Genomic DNA, 12,090 nt, shown 5'->3' on the forward strand with positions numbered 1-12,090 from the left:
AAGAAATTTTAGGATATTTTATACCTATTTATAAGGAATTGCGAATTTTTCACAATGCACTATTTTGCACAGTGTATTATATAATTTTCCACATACTATGTTGGTTTCAAGTCATATTACTCTATCACATAATTCATCACTTGATTTTGGTTAGCCTCATTCCATTATATGGAAAAATGTGTGCAGAATTTGCTGTACTGTAATAGATTCTTTAATTGAGAATCGCATTTAAAATTGTACCCGAATATTTCATGGTCATTTTTTCAAATGTACGTACAAAAAGTGGTCTTCTTTCTATTTCAATTGCACTAATCAAGCACCAAGCACTTTGAAAGATCTTGCTTTTACCGTACCTGCATCATTTTATCAAGGCCAGGCTTGGCCAAAACGTGTTGTGGCGCATGTTGAATAAATAAATAAAATAATTTTGCACACAGTAATGGTGTCTGTGTCCAGACGTCCACCAGTGGGAAAGTGACGTGAAGGGATTAAAATTGACACAGGCAGTCACCAGTAGGTAGTTATAATTAGGACATAGTTTCTATAAAAAAAAACAGTTTTTCTTTTGCCAATATCTTTGGTGCCGTTTGACGAATCTTCGCTAAATTTTCAAAACTAATGGGGCACTAAGGTTAGCTGCTGCCTTGAAAGTTTTGGGGTGACCACCTCCCCAAGGTTTGCACACAAGATGGGAGAGGGGCTGCATGGCCCCCTCCATGAGCTCTCCTTGGCCCTGGGAACCACCACCCCCCAGGGCAGGCTCCAGCAATGTCCTGGGATGCCACTAGAATTATGCACTTTTCTGCCTCGCCAATTTATACATTTTCTGCATTTGCCACATATTCCACCATCTGCTGCATAATCTGCAGAATTGAATAAAAAAACCTTGTTTCTAGCTGAAATGGCTCAAATGTTACCAAAAATGCAGCGACATGAGTTACACCGTGGTGCAAAAGCCCTTTGCAAATCTGGAATGGTCATGTGTTACTTACTGTAAAATGTGGGTCTTGCTTCTTTCTGCACCTATTTTGCCTCTTTCTGCACCTCTCTTGCTTCTTTCTGCACTTCTCGTGCATCTTTCTGCACCTCTAATGCTTCTTTCTGCACCCTGTTGCCGCTTTCTGCATCCCTCTTCCCTCTTTCTGCTCCTCTCTTGCTTCTTTCTGCACATTTCTTCCCTCTTTATCTACCCCCCTCACCTCTTTCTGCACTACTGTTGCTTCTTTCTGCAGTTCTCTTGCTTCTTTTTGTATCCCTCTTGCCTCTGTCTGCACTCCTTTGCCCTCTTTCTGTACTCCTTTTCCCTTTTACTGCACCTCTATTGCCTCTTTCTGCACCCCTGTTGATTCTTTCTGCACTTTCCTGCCTCTTTCTGTATCCCTCTTCCCTCTTTCTGTACCTCTCTTGCCTCTTTCTGCACATCTCTTGCCTCTTTCTGCACTTCTCTTGCCTCTTTCTGAAACTCTAGTGCTTCTTTGTGCACAGCGGTTGTGCATAGTTGCGTGTGACTGTGTGCATTTTACAAAGTTGGGTGAACTTCTGTGAGCTATTGAGTGCTTAGTCCTTATTTTACGGGGCATTGTAAATTTTTTAGTATTTCGATTCACTGCTTTGAAACTGTTAGTACTGCTTACTACCTCCACTTTTTGCACATTTTTGCTCAGCTCATTCCCCGGTCCACTGCGGGTTCACCGTTTGCTGTGGAGGGTGCAAGTGAACTCGGCAAGTCTCATTTCGGGCTTGTTGGAGGCGGAGCCTGGAGGTTAGCATCCCAGTGTTCGTGTTTACTTAAACTCCATGCCTTTTCCCACGGAAAGCGGATGAGCATAGTTGCTTGTGACTTTGTGCATTTTACAAGTTTGGGTAAACTTCTGTGATCTATTGAGTGCTTAGTCCTCCTTTTACGGGGCATTGTACATTTTTTAGTATTTTTGTTCACTGCTTTTAAACTGTTATTGCTGCTTACTTGACTGCACTTTTTGCGCATTTTCGCTCACATCCCTGTCCACCGCAGGTTCTCCATTTGTTGTGGAGGGCGCGAGCAATCTCGGCAAGTCTCATTTCTGGCTTGTTGGGGCGGTGCCTGGAAGTTAGCATCCCCGTGTTCCTGCTTACTTAAACTCCATGCCTTTTCCCGCGCGCAGCGGGCACGCCTCTGATGCACCAAAGGCACACTAAAGGCAAGCCCGTCTGTGCCCGTCTGCGCCAAGACCGCGCCTGGTGCCAGGAAGGCTGGCAAATCTGTCTCTGAACAGTGTGAAAGTGTCACTTATACCAGAGAAGAACTTATGGGACTACGGCAGGGCAGAGCTCCTGGTTGCCATACCGTGGACCCTTAATTCATTAGCAAGAATCATTCTTTTGCTTGTCCTTTTTGCAGTTTCTGCCTGGCACAGGTAGACGGTGATTGTGCCCCTTTGGAATTATGTACACCTATGTCACTCCTTCTAGAGCCTATGATCAAGGGATATCTTATTAACGCCAGATCACTGATTAAAAAAAGACCACTTTCAGGGATTATGTCTCACTGCGTAAACCTCGCTGGGTGTTTATTACATAGACCTGGGCCAAGGATTGGTCTGGTCATGAACTTGTTGAAGTAATCCCTTGTGGTTATAACTTAGCTAGGCTTGATGGGGTAGGCAAAATGGGAGGGGGGTTGGGCATTCTTCATAGGGATACTTATACTTGTCCTACTGAGCCCTTACCATACCCTCTGACCACTATTCAGGCATTTTATTTTTCAATAAATACCTTCCCTATTCAAAGTTTTTCTCGGGTTCTATGCTATCGTCCTCCTGGTTCTAGATCCTCTTTTAGTCAAGAGTTTAGCAACCTCTTGGAACCCTACTTGTTAAGATTTAACTTAACAGTGCTTGGTGATTTTAATTTTAATTTAGACATCCTCATGTAAAGATACTCCCTTTTGGAAACACTGGGCTGCTGTGGATTTCCGCAGCTGGTTACTAGTTCTACCCATACTGCTGGACATATATTGGAGGGCATATTCTCAAATGATCCACTGATTGAGGTGGGATTGCTTCTACCTCTCTCTTGGTCAGTTCACTGTGCAGTCCCTTTTAAAATCCAGACTTCAGTATTTAATACTGTTTCTGCTAGTGAAAGGACTGGCAAGGGAAAGAGAAACCTAAGCCGTATTAGTAAGGATGATCTTGCTAAATATTTTTTGAATTTCCAATTTTCCGATCATTTGGATGTCAATTTAGCAGCAGACGAATTGTCTAGAGGGTTGTTATGAGCCCTAGATACCTTGGCCCCCAACACAAATTATCATGTAGCAAGAAAAAAAACCTCTGCTCCTTGATATTCTGATAATCTCAGAAAGCTGAGACAATCCTGCCGTAAACAGGAAAGGATCTGGCACATTGATCTGGCACCAGCGGGAAGGGAGTTACATAAACAGAGCTTAAGGGTCTATAAAGCGGCCATTATGGAGCAAAAAAGAATGTACTATTCCAAGGTTACCGTACCTATGAAGTCTTCCAGAGACCTTTTCAAGGTCATTAATTCCCTTATTTCCCCTTCTGTTGCTGACTCAACTGATTTTTCTCAAGAACTCTGTGATAGAATGGCAGATTTCTTTCCGTACTAAGATCACAGATATATATTCCATTTTGGAGGACTATAATGAGAGAAAAGCTAGGTCGGTTACCTCCATAACTCATTCTAATGTTTCAATATTGTTGGAGGATAAACCGAAGTTACTCACCTTCCCTTGCATTTCACTTGAAATTACTGATTATCTACTAGAAGGGGTCACCTCCTGGACTCCTTTAAATGCCTGCCCCCTTAAAGTCTTAAAACTTGGAAAGGAAGTTATCGTCCCCTATCTCACTGCAGTACTTAACATGGCCATTACTCAGGGGCAGTAGCCAACCCCTTGTAAAACTGCTGTGGTTAAACCACTTCAAAAAAAGCCGTCTTTGGATCCTGTAGAATAAAAAAATGATAGCCCCATTTCTTTGCTACCAGTTCCTGCGAAGACTATGGAAAGATATTTGTATTCCCATCTTAGCAATTATCAATCTGACCATCAGTTGCTTGATGGCTCTTAGCATGGCTTCAGTCAGCGCTAACGGCAGTTTTTGACAACATACAGGCGCAGGTCAATACAGGGCATACTACCCTGCTGATCTTGCTTGATCTCACCGCTATGTTTGACACCCTGTCTCCTTTAAGGCTGGTAGAACCCCTCAAGGATATAGGAGTTGGGGGCACGGCCTTGGTGCTTCTTTCCTCCTTTCTCAGCGAGAGGGCACAGATAGTGAAAATGGGCCACTTTTATTAAGCCTCCAATCCTATGATATGTGGGGTGCCTCAGGGCTCCTCCCTAAGCCCTACACTTTTTATTGTCTATGTGGCCCCACTGGCCAGGGTTGTGAGATCCTCTGGATTTGAGTTACTGTCCTATGCTGACGACACTCAAATTATGGTGTCTATGACTAACAGCATTAGTGAATCTGCCGCAAATCTTAAAAACTGCATGTAGGCAGTCTCTTCTTGGATGGTTGAAAACTATCACAAACTGAATGGGGAAAAAAACAAGATCTTGATTTTTGTCAATCAACATGATACCTGGTCTAATGAATGTTGGCCTGATACCCTGGGTAGCTGCCCTTCCCCTGTATCCCATGGGAAACATCTGGGTGTTATAGTTGATTTGTCTTTGTCTATGAACCTACAGATTAGTTGAACTGTGTCTACTTGTTTTGGGATAATCAGGTAGCTTAGAAACACTTCCCAGTTTCTTTCTTTTGGTTAAAAAAAACAGACAGTAATTGCCCTGGTAATATCCAGACTCAATTACTGCAATGCCCTCTATCGGGGCATAAATAATGGTCTGGTGCTTTGTCTTCAGCTAGTGAAGAATGCGGCAGCAAGGCTGGCGATGGACTTACCTAAGTACCATTCAGTCTCAGCCTCTCTCATCTCGTTGCATTGGTTGCCTCTGGATTGCTGAATTCTTTTTAAGTTTCTTTGCCTTACCCATAATACTTACTATGGTGTAGGCCCTGATGATATTAAAGTTATGTTTCAGCGCTATGTCCCTACCAAACAGCTTAGGTCTGCTAGCAACAATTTGGTGGTAGTCTCCAGGTATAAAAGGGTTAGGTGGAGAGGCAGGGCCTTCTCCACCGCTCCTGCTAGTTTGTGTCTCATTCTCTATTTCGTAGTTCCTTGAAAACCTGGCTTTTTACACAAACATCTTTCTTCTGGCTGTGCATTAGTTCCCTGTAGCGCCTTGATGCCCTTGATCTAAGTTTGCGCTTTATACATTTAATATTATTATTCTCTTGTTTCTTTCTGCACCTCTCTTGCCTCATTCTGCATTCATTTTCCCTCTTTCCTTACTCCTTTTCCCTTTTTCTGCACCTCTCTTGCATCTTTTTGCCTTTTTCTTCACCTCTGTTGCTTCTTTCTATACTCCTCTTGCCTCCTTCTGCACCTCTCTTGATTCTTTCTGCACTTCTCTTAGCTCTTTGTGCACTTCTCTCCCCTCTTTCTGCACACTTTGTACTCTTTCTGCACCTCTCTTGTTTTTTCAGCACTTTTCTTGCATCTTTCAGGACTTGTCTTGCCTCTTTCTGTACTTAAATTGGAAGTGCAAGCTGTCAAGTTTAAAGGTCTGCGTGCTCTTGTGACAGAGCTATATGTAAACTTGTACATGTATTCTCACATGTTATAAATCTGAACATGGTAGCTTAAAAAGCGTGTAGCTTCTGCTATAGGTGGTCAAATCATCTCTGTTCTGCTTCTCTCTGCACCTCGCTTGACTCTTTCTGCACTTGTCTTGCTTCTTTCTGCACCTTTCTTCCTCTTTCTGCACATATCCTACCTATGAAGGCATAGTTAAAAAATAGCATTTAGAAACCATTAGAAATACATTGAAAAAAACAGTTTTCATGGACATTATAGTTAGTAATTAGCACTTAAAAAACCTTAGAAATTCACTGAAAAACCACATGTTTCAGGGACATTATAGTAAGGAATTAGCATTTAAAAAGCTTTAGGTATTCACTGAAAAAATCACAGGTTTCAGGGACGTTATAGTTAGGCTGATATTTCACTCGTACAAAACTAGAGAAATTCAGCTGTTGTAGTAAGCTGAGCTAACTCAAACCAGCGCCCCTGCAATGCATTGCTGATGACTTAACATAATACAACACTCCTGACATGGTCAGTGACATCACTGATGGCATCTCAAATGACATTACTGATGACATCTCAAATGACATCACTGACAATATCTTAAATGACATCACTGATGACATCATGCATTTAATATCTGATGCACCTCTTCATACCCTAATATAACCTTTCATACACCCACTCTAAAATACAAACTACCATTGTTGAAACCATAGACACACGAATACAGTTAGGACATACCCACTCACTGATTCATAGGTCTACACACATCCACTCATTCACCTATACAGTCACTCATACACGCAGTCACTTAATAATACAGCCACTGATATATGCACTCATACACCCATACAGACACTCACATACTCCCACTCACCCTTAGAGTTACTCACACATCTTGTCCGTCACCCAAATGATCAATCACGCTGACATTTACTCACCTATACAGTGATTCACACACCAACTCACTTATTCAAACAGATACTAACACATACTTGTTCTCTTATACAATCACTGACACAAGCACACACTCATCCATACAGCCACTCTCACAATCAGTCACTCTCACATATAGTCACCTACATACTCCAACACTCACATATACTGTCTTTCACATATGTAGTTACTCGCACATATGCCACTAGACATCCATTTACTCACCAACACAGCCATAGTGTGGAATATTAATATGCTTTGGTAAACCTTATCTGCGCCATCTTGCCTTTTCCCCGGATACCACACTTTTGTCGTGCGCGCCCGCCATTTTAGGTGCCTCGATCAGAACAACCCTTTTGCACGCCGCTGACCCCCGGCATAGCCCTCCTCCCTCACAAAGCCTGCGCTCTGACAAAAACCCCAGCTCGCACATGCTTTGGGTCGTAAACCCCTCTCCAACGCAGCTCTGCCTCAGAACCCGTCCTGTTCCCAGCGCGACACCTCCCTTCATTCCTTTCATGGTCCCAGATCCCTTGATGCAAACCCCCCCCCCCTTTTCCTGTGCCCGTTTGTCTTCCTCGTTCCCAGGCCGACACCTAGCTCTGCCGATACTGTTTATTGCCCCTCCCCGTACAGTAGGAAGCTCCCCCCGTCAAAGGACCCTCGAGTGGATCAAAGCCCCCACCCTACGAGATCCGATCGAACCCCCCCACATTCCGTGAATCGGCGGAATGTCCTGCTGCGCGATAATTATCACCTGTTGTGACCGGGGTGGGACTTCAACTGTAAATGTGTGTGGGAACGGGCTTGGAGCGGGGATTCCGAGAATGTCTTTCCGTACATCAAAGCTTCGCCATGAATATGTAATATGTAATAAAGTAATAAACCTGGATATAAGAGGCCAGGCCTCAGGGATGCGGGTAGAGCACCTCATGACGATACCTGCTGTCTGATTTGTTGTGTTCTCCTCCGGAGAGAATAAACCTTGTTTCCTGCCTTCCAGTCTCCAGCGCCTGCCTCTTCATTAGTTAATAATTCGTGGGTTACAGAGGCAATACCGCCGGGCAAATATCGATTGTCCCCGACCTTAGTTTCTACAATTGGCGTCCCAAGCGTGGGGCCCATCAGCGACTCGTGGATCCAGTGGGAGAGGTCCTGACGACAGAGTGAACGACTGCAACGATCGGGAGCGCGCCGGTCCGATAGACCCTCGTCTGACAGCCGATCATCCGAACTTCACTGGTTCCGAACAGACCTCTCTCGAGTGATCTACGGTCCTGACTGGGAACCATCAGGAGTGCCGCGAAGAATACGAAGAAAAGAGGACGATCGGGCGCTGGATTCGGAAGACAAGAAACTGTCCATGCGGTCCGGGTAAGGTCGTGTAAACACGACGAATGGCGAAATGATTATTTGAATTGTTTAGAAAATACTAGTATTACTCATTGTTAATTTATTTGGAGATCCACTGTCTGCAAACGGAGAAACAACAGGCTCTCTCTTTGCAAGCAGTGGAGGATAGGTAATGCAACCGCCGCACCCATCTTCCTCCCCCACTGATTAATTACTTGAAACTGAACTATTGTTCGCAGACCGTTTTCTGGAGATTCTCTGTCTGCAAACAGGAAAGGGCCCACCCCTCCCCTTTTTTCAGATAGCGAAAGGGTAGGTAACGCAGACCTTTGCGGGCCTACTTATTCTCCCCACCGAATTATTTATTTTTACCGAACGTTAACTATTTGATATTGGTTCATGAGGTATTCACTGCCTGCAAACAACGTAGAATAGGAATATTCTGTCTAGTCTTTGCACACAGTGATAAGATAGGCAGTGCTGACTTTTTGTCCCCATTGTACTCCGTCATGTCTGTCTTCTCCCCACTGATTAATAGCCTGTTTAGCCCGGACCGCTTATTAGAGGTGAACCATCCGGCTCCTCTGGAAGGCACCCCTAATAAGGACATGTTCATGAAGCATGGATTGACCGCTATAGCCTATAGCAAACTATGGCATAAATATACGAAAAAGGATCGAGAAAGTCAGTGGCCACTGATAGGATCCTTCGATAATGACAAAATAAATGCGCTAGAAACAGTCCTTGGTAAAAACAAGACAACGCCCACTATGCTTGATAGTTTCGGCATGTGGCGCAAAGAAACTGAACAACGTAAAAGGAAAATTGAGAGTAGGTTGGAAAAAGAGCTGCGAAAAGCAGCCCACCTAGCTGCTCAGAAATTAGAGAAAGAGATAAAGGAAAGGGAAAAAGCCAAACAGAAACTAGAAAGAGAAACCTCAAGCCAGTGCCCGGTTAGAACGTCCTCCACGCTTTACCCTGATCTACCCTCGAAACAACGAACCAACGATGATCTGCTGTTAGGTCCTCCGATCATCTACATGCCCCCTCCGTATGCCCCCTCCCAACCCTTAGCACAACACTCACCACCCCCTGGTACAAACGAAGGTAGTGCCACAGCTTCGGCCCCCATGGCCTCTGTACCGGCCGAACCTCTTGCACCAAATACTCCACAGACGACAACGTTAGGTGACCCTGAGACCCGAAGGACCGGTTCCGCGAGAACGAACAGACTAAGCAAAGATGAGCTAACAGGGATCGACAAGATAGCAAGGACACTGGTAGAAAGGAAGGAAGGTGAAGAGTACATCACGGATATGTTTAAATCATATACAGGGAGTCACAGACGACACTTTACTGTACGACTGTGTTACCATGTCTTGAACGCATATGAGGACCGATATCGAGACCAAGGTCCCGAGAGCCTAACGACTCTGTACCGGAAGGTCGATATCGGGGAAGAGGGCGAGAATGATGTGACGGACCTCCTCACGCGTACGCTTGAGGTTTTCCGCCACCTCACTGAACGAGAATCAGGAACTAAATCCCCGACATCCGTGGCGACCGGACCACAAACTGAGCAATCTAACACCATGATGCCGATACGAGAGGCTGCCCCTTACTGGGTTCCTCCCCGAGGAACAGGGACTCTCGATGATGCAAACAACCAAGATGCAAAGGGAAGGGTAGTGTACAACTGGGTCTCCCAGCAATGGGACCGGCAAGAGATTCTGACATTCCGGAAATCTCTGCCTGACCTGCGTAAAAACCCCACTGCCTTCTATACTGAATTAGGTACAGCCCTAGGTTCAACAATCATGACCTTGGCTGACATCGACTTGTTTTTCGGGTTATGTCTACCAGCTGATGTGTGGAAGCAAATCCGGAAAGTAGACCACCTTGAGCTGTTCGGACTTACCTGGTCACAACTCGATACCTTCGATAAATAACGAGGACCTGGGCAAAAGCCTTTAAAACCCATTCTAGACCTTCCAGATAAAATTGTACTGAAATTAAAAACCCTGATCCCAGAAAAGAAAGTGGATTGGTCGATAGTAACGGCCTGTCGCCAGAAACCCCAGGAGGATGTATCGGAATACTTCTCCCGGTTTGAAACGGTGTTCTCCGATTACAGCGGCCAGGACATGACCACTGCAACCGGACACCATCTGTTTGTCCAGAATTATGTCAAGGGTCTGTTGTCGGAGGTCTCCCAGAAACTGCAAGCTAGCGAGAGTAGTTGGGCAGCCTCCAAACCTACGGCTATCCTCCAGATGGCCCAATATTATGAACATCAGAAAAATGAAAACGATAGGGCAACAGAGAAAAAGAAGAAGGACTTGAAAGAGAGGGTGATGATGGCCCAACTGCAAGGGGTGACTATAGGGCGAGACCAATACCGGGGAAACTACCAGACGAACGCCCCTAGGGCTACATTTCCCCAGGACCGCACTTCGACTCCCCATCCCGGACGTACAGACCTTAGACAGGACCAGTGCGCCTTTTGCAAGGGAACTGGCCATTGGAAATCCCAGTGCCCAGTTCTTCTGGAAATAATCAGAAACAAAGACCCCAAAGACATAGTAAATGGACCAAGAAATAAGGGACAACAGCAAGGGCTTCCAAACGACACGACTAACGACAGATCAGGCAGACCCAATACATTTGATCGACCCCGACAGAACCAATGCCAGCAATCTGACTACGATGACGCCCACGACTTTGCATAGGACTGCCAGGGGCAAGGGAGGGATCCAGTCGAGCTCTATGTTGACCAGCAAGGCCCTTATGTCACTGCTAAGGTCCTGGGCACCAAGTCTCCATTTCTGGTAGACACTGGCGCAACACGTAGTGCGTTATCTAAACGACTGATTCCGGGGGCACCCTTGTCTGGCTCACTTATAACATCGACAGGTTTCGATGGAACGCCCTCCACTAACCCTTTGTCCGCCCCGATCCTCTTTGACGTAGAAAATAACACCACTGACACCACGTTTTTGCTTTCCTCTAATAGCCCTGACGCCATTATGGGACTTGACTTATTGAAACACTTCCGAGCAACGATCAGATGCTCCCAAGACGGAGTTCGAGTTTTCCTTTACGACAACCCCGCCCTGCTTAGACATTGCCCTCCCCGACGCATGTTTTCCATCACCGACGCTGACACATCCCTGCTCGACACTCTGCCTCCGTATCTGTGGGCTAAGACGGACTCAGACGTAGGGCGCATGTTGATTGACCCGGTGCACATTACTGTCCGATCAGACGCCACACTCCCAAAACTCCCACAATATCGGATATCGCCCGAGGGCGAGAAGGCATTGGTAAAGATTATTCAGTCGCTGATAGATGCAGGAGTGGTAGAGGAAGTAATTAGTAACATTTGCAACAGCCCTATCTTGCCCATCGTCAAGAAACAGGGAGAGGGAGATGAGAAAGCATACCGTTTTATCATTGACCTTCGAGAGATCAACAAAGTGGTAGTACCCCAGTACCCTGTGGTCTCGGACATCACCACCATCCTGACTTTGATTCTTTCCACCGCCACCACCTTCACTGTCATTGACCTCAAAAATGCATTCTTTTCCATCCCCATCCACCCAGACAGCCGATACCTCTTCGGCTTCACCCTAAGAAACCGCTCATATAGATTCTGCCGAGCACCCCAGGGCTACACAGAAAGCCCTAGCATCTACAGTCAGGCCCTCAAGAGACAACTGGATCAAGTCCAGTTACCCGATGGAGTGGTGTTAGTGCAATATGTCGATGACATCCTCTTAGCAGCCGACACCACTCCATTAGCAGTCACAGCCACCGTTCAACTCCTGCACTTCCTTGCGGAAAACGGCCACAAGGTCGCCAAGAAGAAGTTGCAGTTCTGCCAACCCCAGGTCACTTACCTAGGCCACCTTTTGTCCAAAGAAGGAAGAAAACTCACTCCTGATCGAATCCAAACCATTCTAGATACTCCTGTCCCTAAGACCCAGAAGCAGGTTCGCTCCCTATTAGGCCTCACCTCCTTCTGCCGACAGTGGTTACCAAACTTTAGCCTCGTTGTGAAACCACTGCTTTCCCTGCTAAGTAAAGACGCCCCTTTCCCACTCCCTTGGACCCCTGAGTGTCAAACTTCCT

The sequence above is a fragment of the Lissotriton helveticus genome, chromosome 4_1, assembly GCF_964261635.1.
Source record: "Lissotriton helveticus chromosome 4_1, aLisHel1.1, whole genome shotgun sequence".
NCBI lineage: Eukaryota > Metazoa > Chordata > Amphibia > Caudata > Salamandridae > Lissotriton > Lissotriton helveticus.